This window comes from Eublepharis macularius, chromosome 3 (assembly GCF_028583425.1).
Source record: "Eublepharis macularius isolate TG4126 chromosome 3, MPM_Emac_v1.0, whole genome shotgun sequence".
Lineage (NCBI taxonomy): Eukaryota > Metazoa > Chordata > Lepidosauria > Squamata > Eublepharidae > Eublepharis > Eublepharis macularius.
The window spans coordinates 140,139,078-140,153,671 of record NC_072792.1 but is presented as its reverse complement, the minus strand read 5'-3'; the positions used below and the strand labels follow the sequence as shown (position 1 = coordinate 140,153,671).

The 14,594-nt window shown below is 43.8% G+C and overlaps 1 pseudogene; it reads left to right on the top strand.

Moving 5' to 3' along the window:
• Positions 1-1,420: 1,420 nt before the first annotated feature.
• Positions 1,421-4,742, top strand: LOC129326280 (uncharacterized protein K02A2.6-like; annotated as a pseudogene).
• Positions 4,743-14,594: the final 9,852 nt, after the last annotated feature.

The window sequence follows — 14,594 nt, the reverse complement described above, 5'->3', positions numbered from 1 at the left end:
GAGCTAGTGGAAATAAAAAGCTTTGGGGAGCAGGGAAATGCTTGAAATAAATGTATGAATATGTATAAAAGATCGTTATTACACATCACAGTGAGTCAGATTATAAAGCTTGCACTATTTTGTTGGGTTTGTTGGTAGTATTTATTCACCCGTGGATTTATGGCACTTAAATTAATTATTGGAAATTTATTTCAGAATGTTCTAGAACTGAACCTTAGTTTAGTTGATTTATCTTAGAAACACAGAGCTGAGAGAGAACCCAAAGGTCATCTGATCCAATCCCCTGCCCGATGGAGGAAATTCACAGCTACCTCCCCATCCCTTGCCCCCAACAACCTCTGCTCTATGACCAGGCAAAAATCCTTCAGGATCCATGGCCAATCTGTCCTGGAAGAAAATTCCTTCCTAACCCAAAGTAGCGATTGGCATTACCCTGGGCATATAAGAAAGGGCCACAAGAGCCCAGCCTGCCCTCCATCTCCTGATCTGCTTAAATTCATATTGAGTCATATTGAGTTATGTACTGACTGAACTTCTGTCTGAGCCTAGGCTCCTGAAGCCCTCATTGCTATTGGCTGTTTTTCTGCTGGTTGCATCCAATCCATACTGTATAATAAAGTCCAATCACAGCACTGTAAATAAGTTACTTTGTATATAGTTAATGCAAAATAAGGATTCTAGCTTCATGTGCCTATTGGTTGTTGGTTATCATTGGGGCAAGGTTTGTGTGTATGTATTTGGCTCATGTTGAGCTTGTGTTGTCTGTCTATTCTGGTCTTCAATAAAGATGTTACTCTGAGCTGAAATCCTTACTAGCTGAAATCACTATGAGCAGAAATCACAATATATAACAATGGCGACAAGGATGGGATACAAAGTGGGTAGGCAGCCACGCAACGATTAGTGTCAGAGTGAAATCACTTCAGGTGATTCACTTCAGGTGGGTAGGCAGCCCCACAATGTTAAGCTGAATCACATGCCAGTGAGGAATTGTTGTCTCCGCCGGGTTGGCACTTGTTTCCTCCTCACTCCTGAGCATTCTATGACATGGCCACCAAGGGCCAATTCAAGCTGTTTGACTCAACCTCCGAGGACTGGGAGCCCTACATTGTGAGGTTCGAGTTCTACCTCCAAGCGAACAAGGTCAAGGATGCAGATCTCCAGAGGGCAACATTCCTCAGTGTCTGTGGGCAGTCCACTTTTGATATTGCCTGGGCACTCATTGTGCCAGCTCAGCTTCAAACTGCAGCATTCAACGTAATCAAAGACTGGCTCTGAGACCACTTCTCACCACAGCCATCTGAGATAGCCAGCTGGCACTCTTTCTATAAGTGAGACCAGGCCCAAGGGCGAGTCAGTGACCAATTTCATCACAGCTCTCCAGCAAGTGGCGCAACAGTGCAACTTCCATGACCTTGATATGGCTCTCCATGATCAACTAGTGTGCAGCCTGCAGGACAAAAAGCTGCAGCATCAGCTGTTTGCCAAGAAGGAACTCACATACAAGGAAGCTCTCAAGGAGGCACTAGCAGTGGAAGCAGCAGACCAATCCACCAAAGAGGTGCAAAAATCGTGGAGTCCAACCGTACCCAAGAAGGCAGAACAGGTCCATCATGAGAGCCTCAAAAATTACTCAGGGGAAGATGACGAGGTTCACCAAACTCAAGCAACATGGCACAAACATTCCAAATGGCAAACCGATTGGGAGTCCCCCTGTGCAGCTGCAGGGGAAAACACAAGTGTAGGTTCTGCTGATTCCATGACGCTGAATGCCAGGCTTGCAGGAAGAGGGGGCACATCGCTTGGGCCTGCAGAGCAACCAAGAAGGGAGAATCCCCACCGCAGACACTGCACCCAACTCCATGCCAATAGCAGCTGACAGCGAAGCGTTCTCCCCAGCCTAAAGAATGCCACTCTATGACTGAGTGTTCCGGCAGTACCATCTTCCTGAACACAAAGTCAGCCACCAAACGAAAAATCTGCATCACAGTGCACACTGAGGGGACACGGTGTGAGATGGAAGTTGACTCCAAGTCAGCGCTCTCCATTGTCTCCATGAACACCTTCAACCTAGTGTGCTCCAGGGGGAAGAACCGACAACTTGAGCCTTGTGATCTAATCCTGACAGACTTCCAGGGTTGTTGGGTTCCAGTGGACGGAGTTGGCTGAGTCACTGGACTTTCATGCCCCCCTCCATCTGATCATAGTCAAGGGATGCCTTATTAGTTTATTGGGACTCAATTGGTTTGACGCATTGGGCATCCACATCACAGGAGTCCAAGAAATCAACCAATCCGACGTTGAAACTGTGCAGAGTTTCCCACCATGTTCGATGGCTCGTTGGGCCATCCATCTCCTTCAACCTCAATCCAGCAGTGCTGCCAATCTGTCTGAAGGCGTGTCGAGTCCCCTTCACACTCAAACCATGCATCAATGAGGAGTTAGAGTGCCTGATCACCCAGGGAGTCCTTGAGCTCATATTGCATGCCCATTGGGAGACACCAATTGTCATGCCCATCAAGGCTAATGGGGCAGTACATATTTGTGCAGACTACAAGTCCACAATAAACAAGGCACTCCAACAGCACACATACTTGGTGCCGGTAGTCAGCCACCTCCTGGCATCTATCGCAGGAGAAAAGACATTTGCCAAAATTGACCTAGCACAAGCCTAACAGTAGCTTCTGTGGACGATGCCACTGTGGAGGTGCAGACCATCGTGACTCACCATGGCATATTCAAGGTCAAGCGACTTCAGTTCATGGTCAGCATAGCCCCTGGCATTTTCCAGGGACTTATGGAGGGTCTGCTGAGGGGAATCCCAGAAGTCATCCCCTACTTTGATGACATCCTAATCATAGGGGCATCCTCCACCGAACTTGCTGGCCACCGTCAAGAATTTCTCTGACGTCTCCAGGATGCCGGGCTAAAAGTAAAGAAAGAAAAATGCCGGTTTGGTGTTCCCCAAGTGGAGTTCCTGGAGTTCCTGATCGATGCTGATGGCATCCACCAAATGGACAGCAAGCTATCACCAAGACACCACCACTGTGCTCAAAGAAAGAGCTACAAGCATTCTTGGGGCTCTTGAACTTTTACCATGCATTGCTGCCTCACAAGGCATTGCTAGAAGAGCCCCTTCATCACATGCTAGAAAAGAATGCTCCTTGGACTTAGGGCTGCAAGCACGCCCTCGTGTTCACCGTTGTTAAGGAGCTCCTTTTGTCTTACACAGTATTGATGCACTTTGATGAATGCAAGCTGCTTATCCTCGCCTGCGATGTCTCACCTTATGGAGTTGGTGTGGTCCTGAGCCACTGGATGCTAGATGGGCAGGAAGCCCTTATCGCGTACTTTTCAAGGATGTTGTCACATGCAGAAAGGAACTATCTGCAAATTGATAAGGAGGCCCTTGCCCTGGTCACAGGAGTTAAAAAATTCCACGATTACATTTATGGGCGTCACTTCGATATTGCAACTGACCACAAGCATCTTTTAGGCCTCTTCGCTTCAGACCAGCAGACCCCTCAAGTCATGTCCCCCTGGATGATGTGCTGGTCAGTGTTTATGTCAGACTACAACTACCAGCTTTTCTACAGGCCAGGCAAAGCCATTGGGCATGCTGATGCCCTCATCCACCTGCTGCTACTGGGCCCTGCCATTGACCCCTCTCCTGCATACAGGGTCATGCAAATAGAGGACCTGCCTCAGCCACCCCTCCTGGCATCAGGCATCATGGCCCACTCTGCCAATGACCCCATGATCTCTAGGATCTTCGACTGGGTGTGGAGGGGGTGGCTGGCCAGAGGGGGTGGCTGGCTGGCAGAATGGACACGGAGTTCAAGCCCTACAGCTCCCACCAACATGAACTTTCAGTTCACAAGTGTTGCCTGCTCTGGGGAAGCAGAGTCATTGTTCCGCCCAGGCTACAGCAGTGGGTGCTCAAGACACTTCATATAGGGCACCCAGGGATTGTGAAGATGAAGGCTTTGGCCTGCAGCTATGTGTGATGGCCGGGGATGGACTTAGCAATTGAAAGATGGTTCTGGACTTGTCAGCCGTACCAGGAATCTCACCCCGACATGCCACAGGCCCCTGTGCATTCCTGGGAGACAACACACACACTGTAGTCACGGCTCCATATAGACTTTGCTGGGTCTTTTCAAGGACACACCTTCCTGATTGTCATGGACTAATTTTCGAAATGGCTGGAAGTCATTCTGGTGTTGGTTATGATGTCCGCAGTCATCATCCATTCCTTACGGGACCTCTTTGCAACCCACGGGATACCAGACACCATTGTATCTGACAATGGTGCACAGTTCACTTCACAAGAGTTCCAGAGGTTCCTCAACAACAATGCCATCGGACACATCACATCAACACCATTCCACCCAACTACTAACAGACAGGTGGAACGGATGGTGAGGTCTACTAAGGACTCGCTGCACAAGTTAGGCCATGGGGACTTGAACTTGTGGCTAACCGAACTCTTGCTTTGGCAGCACATAACTCTGCAAGCCGCTATAGGCCACAGCTCCATGGAACTTTTGATGGGTCGTTGGCTTACAACTCTGCTTAATGAGCTCCACCCTGATTTTGCTCCAGACACCCGGAGGGAGCCAGAAGTATTGGGGTCACCCAGAATGTTACAGCTGGGCGATCTCAAACTACAGGGACAGGCCAGTCTGGTTCCCTGCATCCATGATCAAGGCCACTGGATCGGTTTCATACAAAGTGGCTGATGCTGCCGGCAAGGTCTTCAGGAAGCACATCAACCAGCTTAGACAGCAGTGGTCAGAGCAAGCGCACAGCCCAAACAGTGATGTTTCCCATTGTGCAACGGACACAGGGTCTGAGCCAGCCGTGGCACCCAAAAACCATGGGGACTTTCCTGCTGAGGTCAATCAGGACTAGCTGTCACCAATGGGTGGAGCAGAAGCTGCCAAAAGGGACAGGGGCTCCTCTGCTTAGAGGACAGAGCCCGCTACGAGCACTACGACTCCAGCCAGTGGGCCTGAGACTTCAACGGAGTTGAGCAGGTCCCAGAGGAATCGCCATCTCCCAGTTTCCCTTGGGGACTATTATTGGGGTGGGGTGTCCCAAGCTGAGGGGGGAGGGGTATCATGTGCTGACTGAGCTTCTTTCTGAGCCTAGGCTCCTGAAGCCCTCATTGCTATTGGCTGTTTTTCTGCTGGCTGCATCCAATCCGTACTGTACAATAAAGTCAAATCACAGCATTGTACATAAGTTACTTACTTAATGCAAAATAAGGATTCTAGCTTCATGTACCTATTGGTTGTTAGTTATCATTGGGGTGGGGTTTGTGTGTATATATTTGGCTCATGTTGAGCTTGTGTTGTCTGTCTATTCTGGTCTTCAATGAAGATGTTATTTTGAGCTTAAATCCTTACTAGCTGAAATCACTATCAGCAGAAATCACAATACATAATACCCACTACCTCCCGAGGATGTCTGTTCCACTGACTGTCTGTCAGGAAGTTCTTCCTAATCTTTAGCCAAAAACAATTTTGATTTAATTTTAAAACTTGGGTTCTGGTCCACCCCTCTGGGGCAACAGAAAACAATTCAGCTCTGGGGCAACAGAAAACAATTGAAAAGGGCTGTCGTATCACTACACAGTTGCATCTTCTCCAGGCTAAACATATCCAGCTCCTTCAAGCTTTCCTCATAGGACTTGGTCTCACTATCTTTGTTGCCCTACTTTGTATATTTTTCAGCTTGTCAACATCTTTCTTAAACTTTGGTGCCCTAAACTGAAGTTAGGTCTAACCAGAGCAAAGTAAAGTGATACCATCAGTTCACGTGACCTGGGCACTATACTTCTGTCTTCCTCTTTCTGTCTTTTCAATTTGGTGCTATTTGGCATAAAAATTGTCATATAGCAGAAGCAGACTATTAAAAAGCTTATAAGATATAACTCCTAATTAAAAATGAGGTAAAAAGATGTGCTTTGGCATAGCCTAAAAGAAAGTAAAGTAGGCATCAGGTGAGACTCAAGGGAGGGGGAGTGTTCCAGAGGCAAGTTGCCACTTTAAGAAACTATTTTGTTCCTTCAGTAATACTATGGTACAGGATATTATACCTGAAGATCATACTAATTGGACTCCAGTATTGAAAAATGATGTATGTATTAAGATCCAGAAAATGTGTCCTGGTATGGCCTTTGACCCAGATGAGGTTCAGATTGATCTATTCAAGATAAATTCTGTTTGGTGGGATAGTATATTTGCACCAATCTTTTCCCAGATTCACCAGATGGGTGATATTCCTCCCCTCTGGAAGCATTCTGCAACTGTTCCCATATTTTAAAAGGGTGACAGGCTTGATAATACTAATTATTGCCCAATTAGCCTTCTGTCATTGGTTGGGAAATTATACTCTTCCCTTTTACATCAAAGATTACTAGAATGGATTGAGAACAAGATCTTAGGTTGGGAACAAATTGGCTTTAGGAGATTTTCCACCACTAATCACTGTTTAATTCTTGCTCATTTAGCATAGCAGCTTAAGCTGTGACTCACAAAAGCTGATACCCTACCACAAATTTTGTTAGTCTTATAGGTGCTACTGGACTCTTGCCCTGCGAGGTAAGTTAGGCTAAGTGCATGTGATTGATCCAAGGTCACTCAGCAAACTTCCATGACAGAGTGGGGATTTTAAAAATGGAGTCTCACAGATCCTAGTCCAACTGTCTAAGCACTACCTCACTTCTATCTTAAAGTTAGTTGTGTGTGAATTGACCCTTAGTGTTCTGAAACAAATTGGCTTCTACATCAGATTTTAAGTCATTATATTTGTAAAATTTGCCAACATTCCATTATGTCAAGGATCTCACTGAAGACCAGACTCCTGAGTGAAGATATGCTGACTCAGTTCTTAGCAGTTCTTGTTGAATTCTATAGGGGAAAAAAATAATGCAAGGGGGGGCCTGCTTGAAAGGACAAAAACTTTCCATTCACTTCACTCAGCTGCCTTCTTCAAAAATGAGTGTAATCCTGAATAGATCTTCCATGCTTTCCTTTAACTGCTGTAGCTCCCTTCCAGACCCAAAAGTCAGGAGTTCATTGGAAATGACCCATAATATGGCAATGGGAACTTTGAGGTCCATTCCACAGTGATCACAGATACCCTATGCACACCTAGCAATGCCTTTTGTTCACAGGAGAAGTAGGTTTCCATCCAATCGATTGTCTTCATTGAATTTTAGAATAAATAAAATAACCAATGACTATATGCATTTGTATACTGTTATATCAGCTTGCATCCCTGATAAGTACTTAAATTAATCACTTTTAAAGAACACATAATATGTGATCTTTTTTTGTATTTCTGTGTGTATGGGGTGGTGCAAATTGAGAATGTAATATTCAATTTAGGAGCTTGTACTTCTTGACTAGGCATTTAATTGACTATATCACACCATATGTTACAGAAGAAGTCTCTTATTTCCCTACTGTTTGGCAAGACATTTTTAAAATTACATTGTCAACTGTCTTTCACTGACTGTTCCCCCCCACCCTCCCCAATTGCTGGTTTTCTAAGCTTATTTGAAAATCAGCAAGTCAAGCTTAGAGTGTGACTACAAGTGACTTTCTCCACGTGGAGATTTTTTTAGCAAGGTTTCCTGGGAAATGAAGTCCAAGTGGTTCTTCCCCTCTGTTAGAATCGCTGCCTGAAGAGCCACAAGAGGGCTTTGTTTGGGGGCGGGCAGCTGCTACTTTCTCCCAGGGCATCCTGCAGGCTGCCTGCTCCCGGGGATCTGCTCTGGAGAAAGTGGCTGCATCGGTGAAGCTTCAGCCACAGCGACAGCGAAAGAATCTGCAGCAGATCCTTCCAGTGTTGCTGCGGCTGAAGTTTCACCGACGCAGCCACTTTCTCCAGAGCAGATCCCCGGGAGCAGGCAGCCTGTAGGACGCCCTGGGAGAAAGTAGCAGCTGCCCACCCCCAAACAAAGCCCTCTTGTGGCTCTTCAGGCAGCGATTCTAACAGAGGGGAAGAACCACTTGGACTTCATTTCCCCAGAAACCTTGTGAGAAAAATCTAGTGTTCTCCACATGGAGAAAGTCACTTGTAGCTTTGCTGTGAGTTTCTGAAGTAGGCAATGTACTGTGCTTTCATGTAAAATATCTTGTTCTAAGGTTCGTTGCTTGTGTTTTCCAGGTTGAATTCACAAATATATATACAGATAGAATTGATAAAGTATTACTAATACTACTATTATTACCTACAATTAAATGCTGTACAGAAAGTTTTTAAAATGATAGGACAACAGACTCACAATCATATAAATCATACAAATAAGGAAGGGGAAGAATATACAACAGAGAATGAAGTGGAGACCTGGGAAACTTTCAGTTTAATGCTAAAAAAAGTAATGCCCATCTATCTGTTTAGATGGGTGTAACTATGCTTATGACTGCAATGTTTTATGGGCAACCCATGGCATGAGCGTCAAACAGTGTTATAGTAGAATTACAGCTGATCTTCAGGCTACAGAGATCAGTTCCCCTGGAGAAAATGGCTTCTCTGGATAGTGAATTCTCTGGCATTATACCCCACTGAGGTCCCTCCCCTCCCCAGACCCTGCTCTCTCTAGGCTCCACCCCCTAAATCTCCAGGAATTTCCCAACCCTGAGCTGGCAACCCTTATACAGACTCAAGAAAGGGAGTGGGTCTTCCATCAAAATTAATAAGGAATAATAAAGAAATAGAATTATGAAAATTAAATAACAACAATGAAAGAAATAATAACAAGTTAATGGGAAAATACCAAAGGCACACAGAGACAGAATAGTAAGTCTGAACTCAAAAATATCATTTTTTTTTCCTTTTTGGAGGCAGACAGCTAGCAGAGAGGCAGTGGCTGCAAAAAGCAGTATAATTGGGCGATACAGCAGCATAGCTGCACAAATTGTATGTATCATAGGATTTAAATCTACCTTTCCATTTTAGTAAGAATTCTGAAGGAGAGACTTTCAGTGCAATTCTGCTTATGTCTATGGGCTAATTGTTCAAGATTTTCTATTTCTTGACTCAATCATCAAACAAAAGAAAGACTGTAACCAAGAAATCAGAAGAAATTTGAGACTTGGAAGAGCAGCTGTGAGGGAACTAGAAAAGATGCTTAAAGGTAAGGATGTCTCTCTAGGGAGCAAGATCGAGATAATCCAAACTATGGTATTCTCCATTATTATGTTTGGATGTGAAAGCTGGACAATGAAGAAAGCTTACAGGAAGAAAATGGACTTATTTGAAATGTGGTGCTGGAGGAGAGTTTTCCTGATGCCATGGATGGCCAAAAAGACAAATAAGTGAGTTCTAGATCACATCAAACCTGAATTCTCCCTAGAAGTTAAAATGACAAAACTGAGGTTATTATAATTTGGTCACATCATGAGAAGCCAAGGCTCTCTGGAACAGACAATAATGCTAGGAAAAACTGAAGGTAGTAGGAAAAGAAGAAGGCAAAAAATTAGATGGCTTAACTCAATAGAGGAAGCTACGTCCTCCAGTTGGCAAGATCTGAACAAGTCTGTTACCGATAGAATGTTTTGGAGGTCTTTCATTCATAGGGTTGCCATAGGTCAAAGGCAACTTTATGGCACATAACACATATACCATGGGCTAAGAATTGCTTGAAGAACTATTTTAAACAGAAGGAAAATCAATACTTCAAGAAAACTATTTTTTGTGCTTGGCTGCTTTTGCTCTTTTAAATGTTGAAAGTTAAACATATTTTCTTATGCATAGAAGTGCACAGGCCCTGATACTTTGTGTGGAGCTAAAATATTTGCTTAGACATTCATATTACAGGTATTAAAAATACAGTGACTTTGTCAACCTTGTGTCATTTGTTCTCAGAGCTTATAAAATGCCCAGAAATCTTGCTGCATAAGTAAACAACATGTCAAGTATTAAATATTTTGGTCTCTTGTGTAGTCTTCATTCCTGTAATTGATATTTTCTTCCTCGCTTTCTGCCATGTTATTTCTATATGCAGTACATCTAATGGGGTTATTATATTTGTTACTTAATATACTCTCATCTTTTGAGATGGGTGAATAAAAAACTGAAGCCTTATAGAATAGATCAAGTGCTGATTATCTCTAATAAGTTAGAAAATAGCAGTTGCTTGTAACAACATTTAAATTTCTCTTATATAAATTTATTGCACTCATAATCTTTTTTATTTGTGTGTGACAATCCTCAATCATGGCTCAGCATTACTGGGAAGCTGCTGAAATGCCATAGCTCTAGAAGATAATCATAATCTGTCCTCTTTCTCTGCATGATGGCAAAAGTAGCACTAGTCCCACACAGAAAAATCGAGTTTGCCCATCTTTCCTTCTTCTCTACTCATCACTCCCACTAGTTGTGGTAGCTCCTCCTTATTCTCCCTAGAATCGGAAGACAGATAGAAAACAGACAACAGTAGATGCTGCATCCTTCTTTTCCATCACTGCTTGATTGAACAGTGGTGAATGCTAGAGAAACACAGCTGCCAAGGAATCCTGCGAGCAGGCTCAGGGTGGTGTCCAACAATATTCCAATAAAAACATTAAAACCACTTAACCTAGGTGACACTATAGACCATGGGTACTACCATGATGTAAATCCTGGGCAGCTGCAAAAGAAGGGCATGGCAGTCAGAAAGGGAAACACAAAGCTGGCCCCTAATCAAAGACCCAGTGGAACATCTGTGAATTGCAGGCCCTGTAAACTGTAATAAGTCCCACAGGGCCCGGATTTCCATTGGGAGAGCATTCCTCCAGGCTGGGGCCAGGGCAGAAAAGGCTCTGGCCCTAGTCGAAGCCAGCCGAATGTCCCTCAGGCTAGGGACCACCAGAAACTGCTTATCCGCAGAGCACAAGGCCTTGCAGGGGACATTAGCTGTATTTAATTGTTAGACTGCATCACAGCCACACCTGAGAGGAGGACTGCAAGAAAATAGGTTTTCAGCAGGCTGCTATTTAAGCCAGGCAGCTCCGCTCCTGGCTACAGTTGCATTCCTGCAAGCGAAATCCCATCCACCACTCCCTGAATTTTGAGCTAGCGGCTGGGGCATGTCATGTGGTTTTCTCTTTTGTCACAACTTTAGGGTGGTGTTGCATTGGGATCCGATCCCTATGGGGGACCTGCATGCCCCATCTCCCCCATTTTAGGGGATTCCCATAAGGAACCTTGGGAGTGAGTCGTGGCGTGCAGGCCCAGCTTGGAGGGCTGCCAGGGCAGACTCACTCCCAAGTGGCAGGGGGACTCTCAGGGGTGTACACCCAAGTGTACCCCTCAAACTGCCACTCTTGGGTTTCCCCTCCACAGCGGGGGTCTGTGGGGACTGGAGGTCATTGGCTGGCAGGCGGGTCAGCTGATGTTGGGATCCAATCCCTATGTATCACCAATGCTCCTACTGCTGTAGTCAATAAAGCTGTGGCCTTCCTTTCAACTCCATTCATTGTGTCTGTGTTTTTTTTCTGTCACCGCTATTTCCTCCCCTCTGCTGCCCTCAACACTGGACAGCAAAATAAGGTTTTCATTATTTGCTGTTAATTATCTATGCTTATAATTCTGTGTTCAGAATTTGACATTGGTATGAACATACATTGATATAATGTGTAAACAGCAGTCTTGGTACTCCATCTAAGTCAAGTGGTTATTGAATCAAAGTCCAATAGGAACTCTCTATTGTTAACATGACGTGCACTTCAAGTATCATTCTGTTAATGGTTAAGAAAATTGTCACTCTATATTTTGCTGGTATAGCAAGGACATTTTGTGGATAAATTTTAAATTAGGACTGTAGTCTAAACTTTTACAAAAGTTCAGCATCCTGATTTAGCAAAGGAGATCTGAGCATTTTAGCAGTATACTATTTCTGTTGGCTTATGTGCTTTTAGATGCACATAGTCACCCACAATACAATATTCTGTGTGTCCCATAGGACTGACTAGCTGGGTTAGGCCCATTGTCAACTGTGTCCATCAGTCATTACAAGTTATGTACAACTGAAGATGGTCAACCCCTATGTATTTATCAATGGGTGTGTGTGGGATTTTATTCTGTAAATTTTAATTGTAATGTTTTAATTGTGATTTGTAAGCTATCTTGAACCATGAGGAAAGGTGGGCTATAAATAGTTTAATTAGAAAATGATTAACTATGAATGAATGAATGAATGAATGAATGAATGAATGAATGAATGAATGAATGAATGAATGAATGAACGAACGAACTGGTTTTAAAGATCTCAATAACTCATTTAGACTCATCATGAAAGAACAATATTTAAGCACACATTTAAAGGCTAATTATTGACCACACAAGATCACTACAAATATAATGCAGACAACTCTGTTCACTGATTGTTATTGGATATACAAGTGGAATACTGTGGCATGGTGAATGGTAAACAGGAGTTATAGGACTGGCAAACAGCCAGATCCTGGGTTTTTTGTTTGTTTGTTTGTTTAACCTGTTTTCCTCTCTTGATGAAAGTGACTTTGTTTATTTGAAATGGACATGACCTTGTTTTTCATGAACTCATTATACGAAAGTGGTTGGCCACATACTCAACACAGAGAGAGAGAGAGAGAGAGAGAGAGAGAGAGAGATGTAAAAGGAACAGAAGCTGCTTAGTAGTAGAGATTGGCACGAACAGCAATACGAACTAAAAAAAGCCACGAACAGCCCAAATGGCTGTTCACGAACAAGCTGTTTGTGAGGCCCCATTCTAAACAACCAGGTGGTCGTTGCAAGCCTTGTTTGTTGCTGTTCATTGCTGTTCGTCAAGCCAGACAATCTGGCACCTGCAGCCAATTCCCTTGGCAACTGGAGGCAGGGACTGCCTGAACTCTGTCTGAACTTCTGCTGTTGCCCTGGAAACCCCAATCTAAGCCCAATTTAGCTTGATAGGCAGGTCTTCCTTTCAAGTGTGAAGCTCCAAATTTGTTACAAGGAAGCAAAGAGCAGGGGGGAGGGGGGCTCCCAGCTCTGGTTTTGCAGACAGTGAGGGAGAGACAGTTGCTGTTGGCATTTTGAGAGAGAGACAGGGAGAGTCTTGAATTGAATTGGAGCTTGAATTTTCTTTACGTGTGGTAGGGTAGGGATCTACCTCTTCAAGTTCCAGGGCTGCTGCCAGGCTCTGGGCCAAGCTATTATTTATTACTGGTACCTTTCCTGCTGCCTGTTCAGGTAAGCTTTCTGGGAGTGGTGCGGTAGGGATCTACTCCTTCAGGCTCCAGGGCTGCTGCCAGGCTCTGGGGCCAAGCTATTATTTATTATTGGTACATTTCATGCTGTCTTCTCAGGTAGGGTTTCTGGGAGTGGTGTGGTAGGGATCTTGATGGCTGGAGGGGAGCCTGCTGGCCCCCATGAACAACGAACATGTTTGTGAACAGGTCATGTTCATCAATGTTCGTTGTTTGTTGTTCGTGGATGGCAACGAACAATGAATACCATGTTCGGGTTTTTTTCTGTTCGTGCCCATGTCTACTTAGTAGTTCACAGAATGGGAAGAGTATCTCAATTATTTCTAATGCAAAATAAGTTGCAAATGTAATTCACTGAATTGGACTACATGGATGAATCTCCACATGTTGGCTATTGTGCTATGATCCATGGCAATCAAGTAGGCAACTGTCTTGAGTAAGGTTCTTTATTTGTCTATATAGTTCCAGACCCATGGGAAGTGAGTTATAAATAATAAATGTAAAAATCATAAGCCATCAAAGAGACTGAGAGCAAGTTATATTAGTGGAATCTTTTTGTTCAAGGGAAGCAATGAAAAACTAAGGAATTTCTATAGGGAAAGGCAAAGTAAGGCATGAATTTTAATGGACCTTAACGTTCTCAATGGCCATAGTTCCACTGACTTAGTGGAGCTTTACTGATTGAAACCAGGTGAATATCCATCCTTAATATGCTTTTCAAGCACAGTGTAGCTTGCTTCTCTGTGGCACACAATAAGTACATGTCCTCTCAAGGACATAGATTTGACACTGATTGGTAACACAGCTGAGCAGATATGGGTGACAACTCAAGGCACTTCCAATAAAGGCAAATGTGTTCTTGAGGGTGTGTCCAACCATATAACAACTGATCTAAATCTATACTGTCATAAAACAAAGCTAGAGTCATTGAAGGGGAAAGTTGTATTCTCTCTCTAGTAAAATTTAAGAAATAGCAAGATTGCTCAAGTGCAAAGAGGGTTAACTTTCCTCAGAGTTAACTTTCCATGCAGCTGGGCTAATACACATAGACAAGATATGCCCATTTATTTTTATTGGTTAATTTTTGATGCCCTGTATGTCTTTCAAGAGGGCTTTAAGGCTGCAAGGAGAAACCATTAAAGTTTCAACTACCTCCAGGTAAGATTATTCCTATATGTTAGTGTTTTCTTCACCAAATGATAAGCAAAGAAGATTATCATATCTATCTGGTTCAAGAAGTGAAGAAACTTTTCCATGCTGCCTGACTCTGATTCTTGGCCCCACTAAAAGGAAAGTGATGTTTTTGAAATGAAAAGTTGGCAATCCTAAATAATTAACATTTTAGGGCTATTATGGACAAATGAGAAT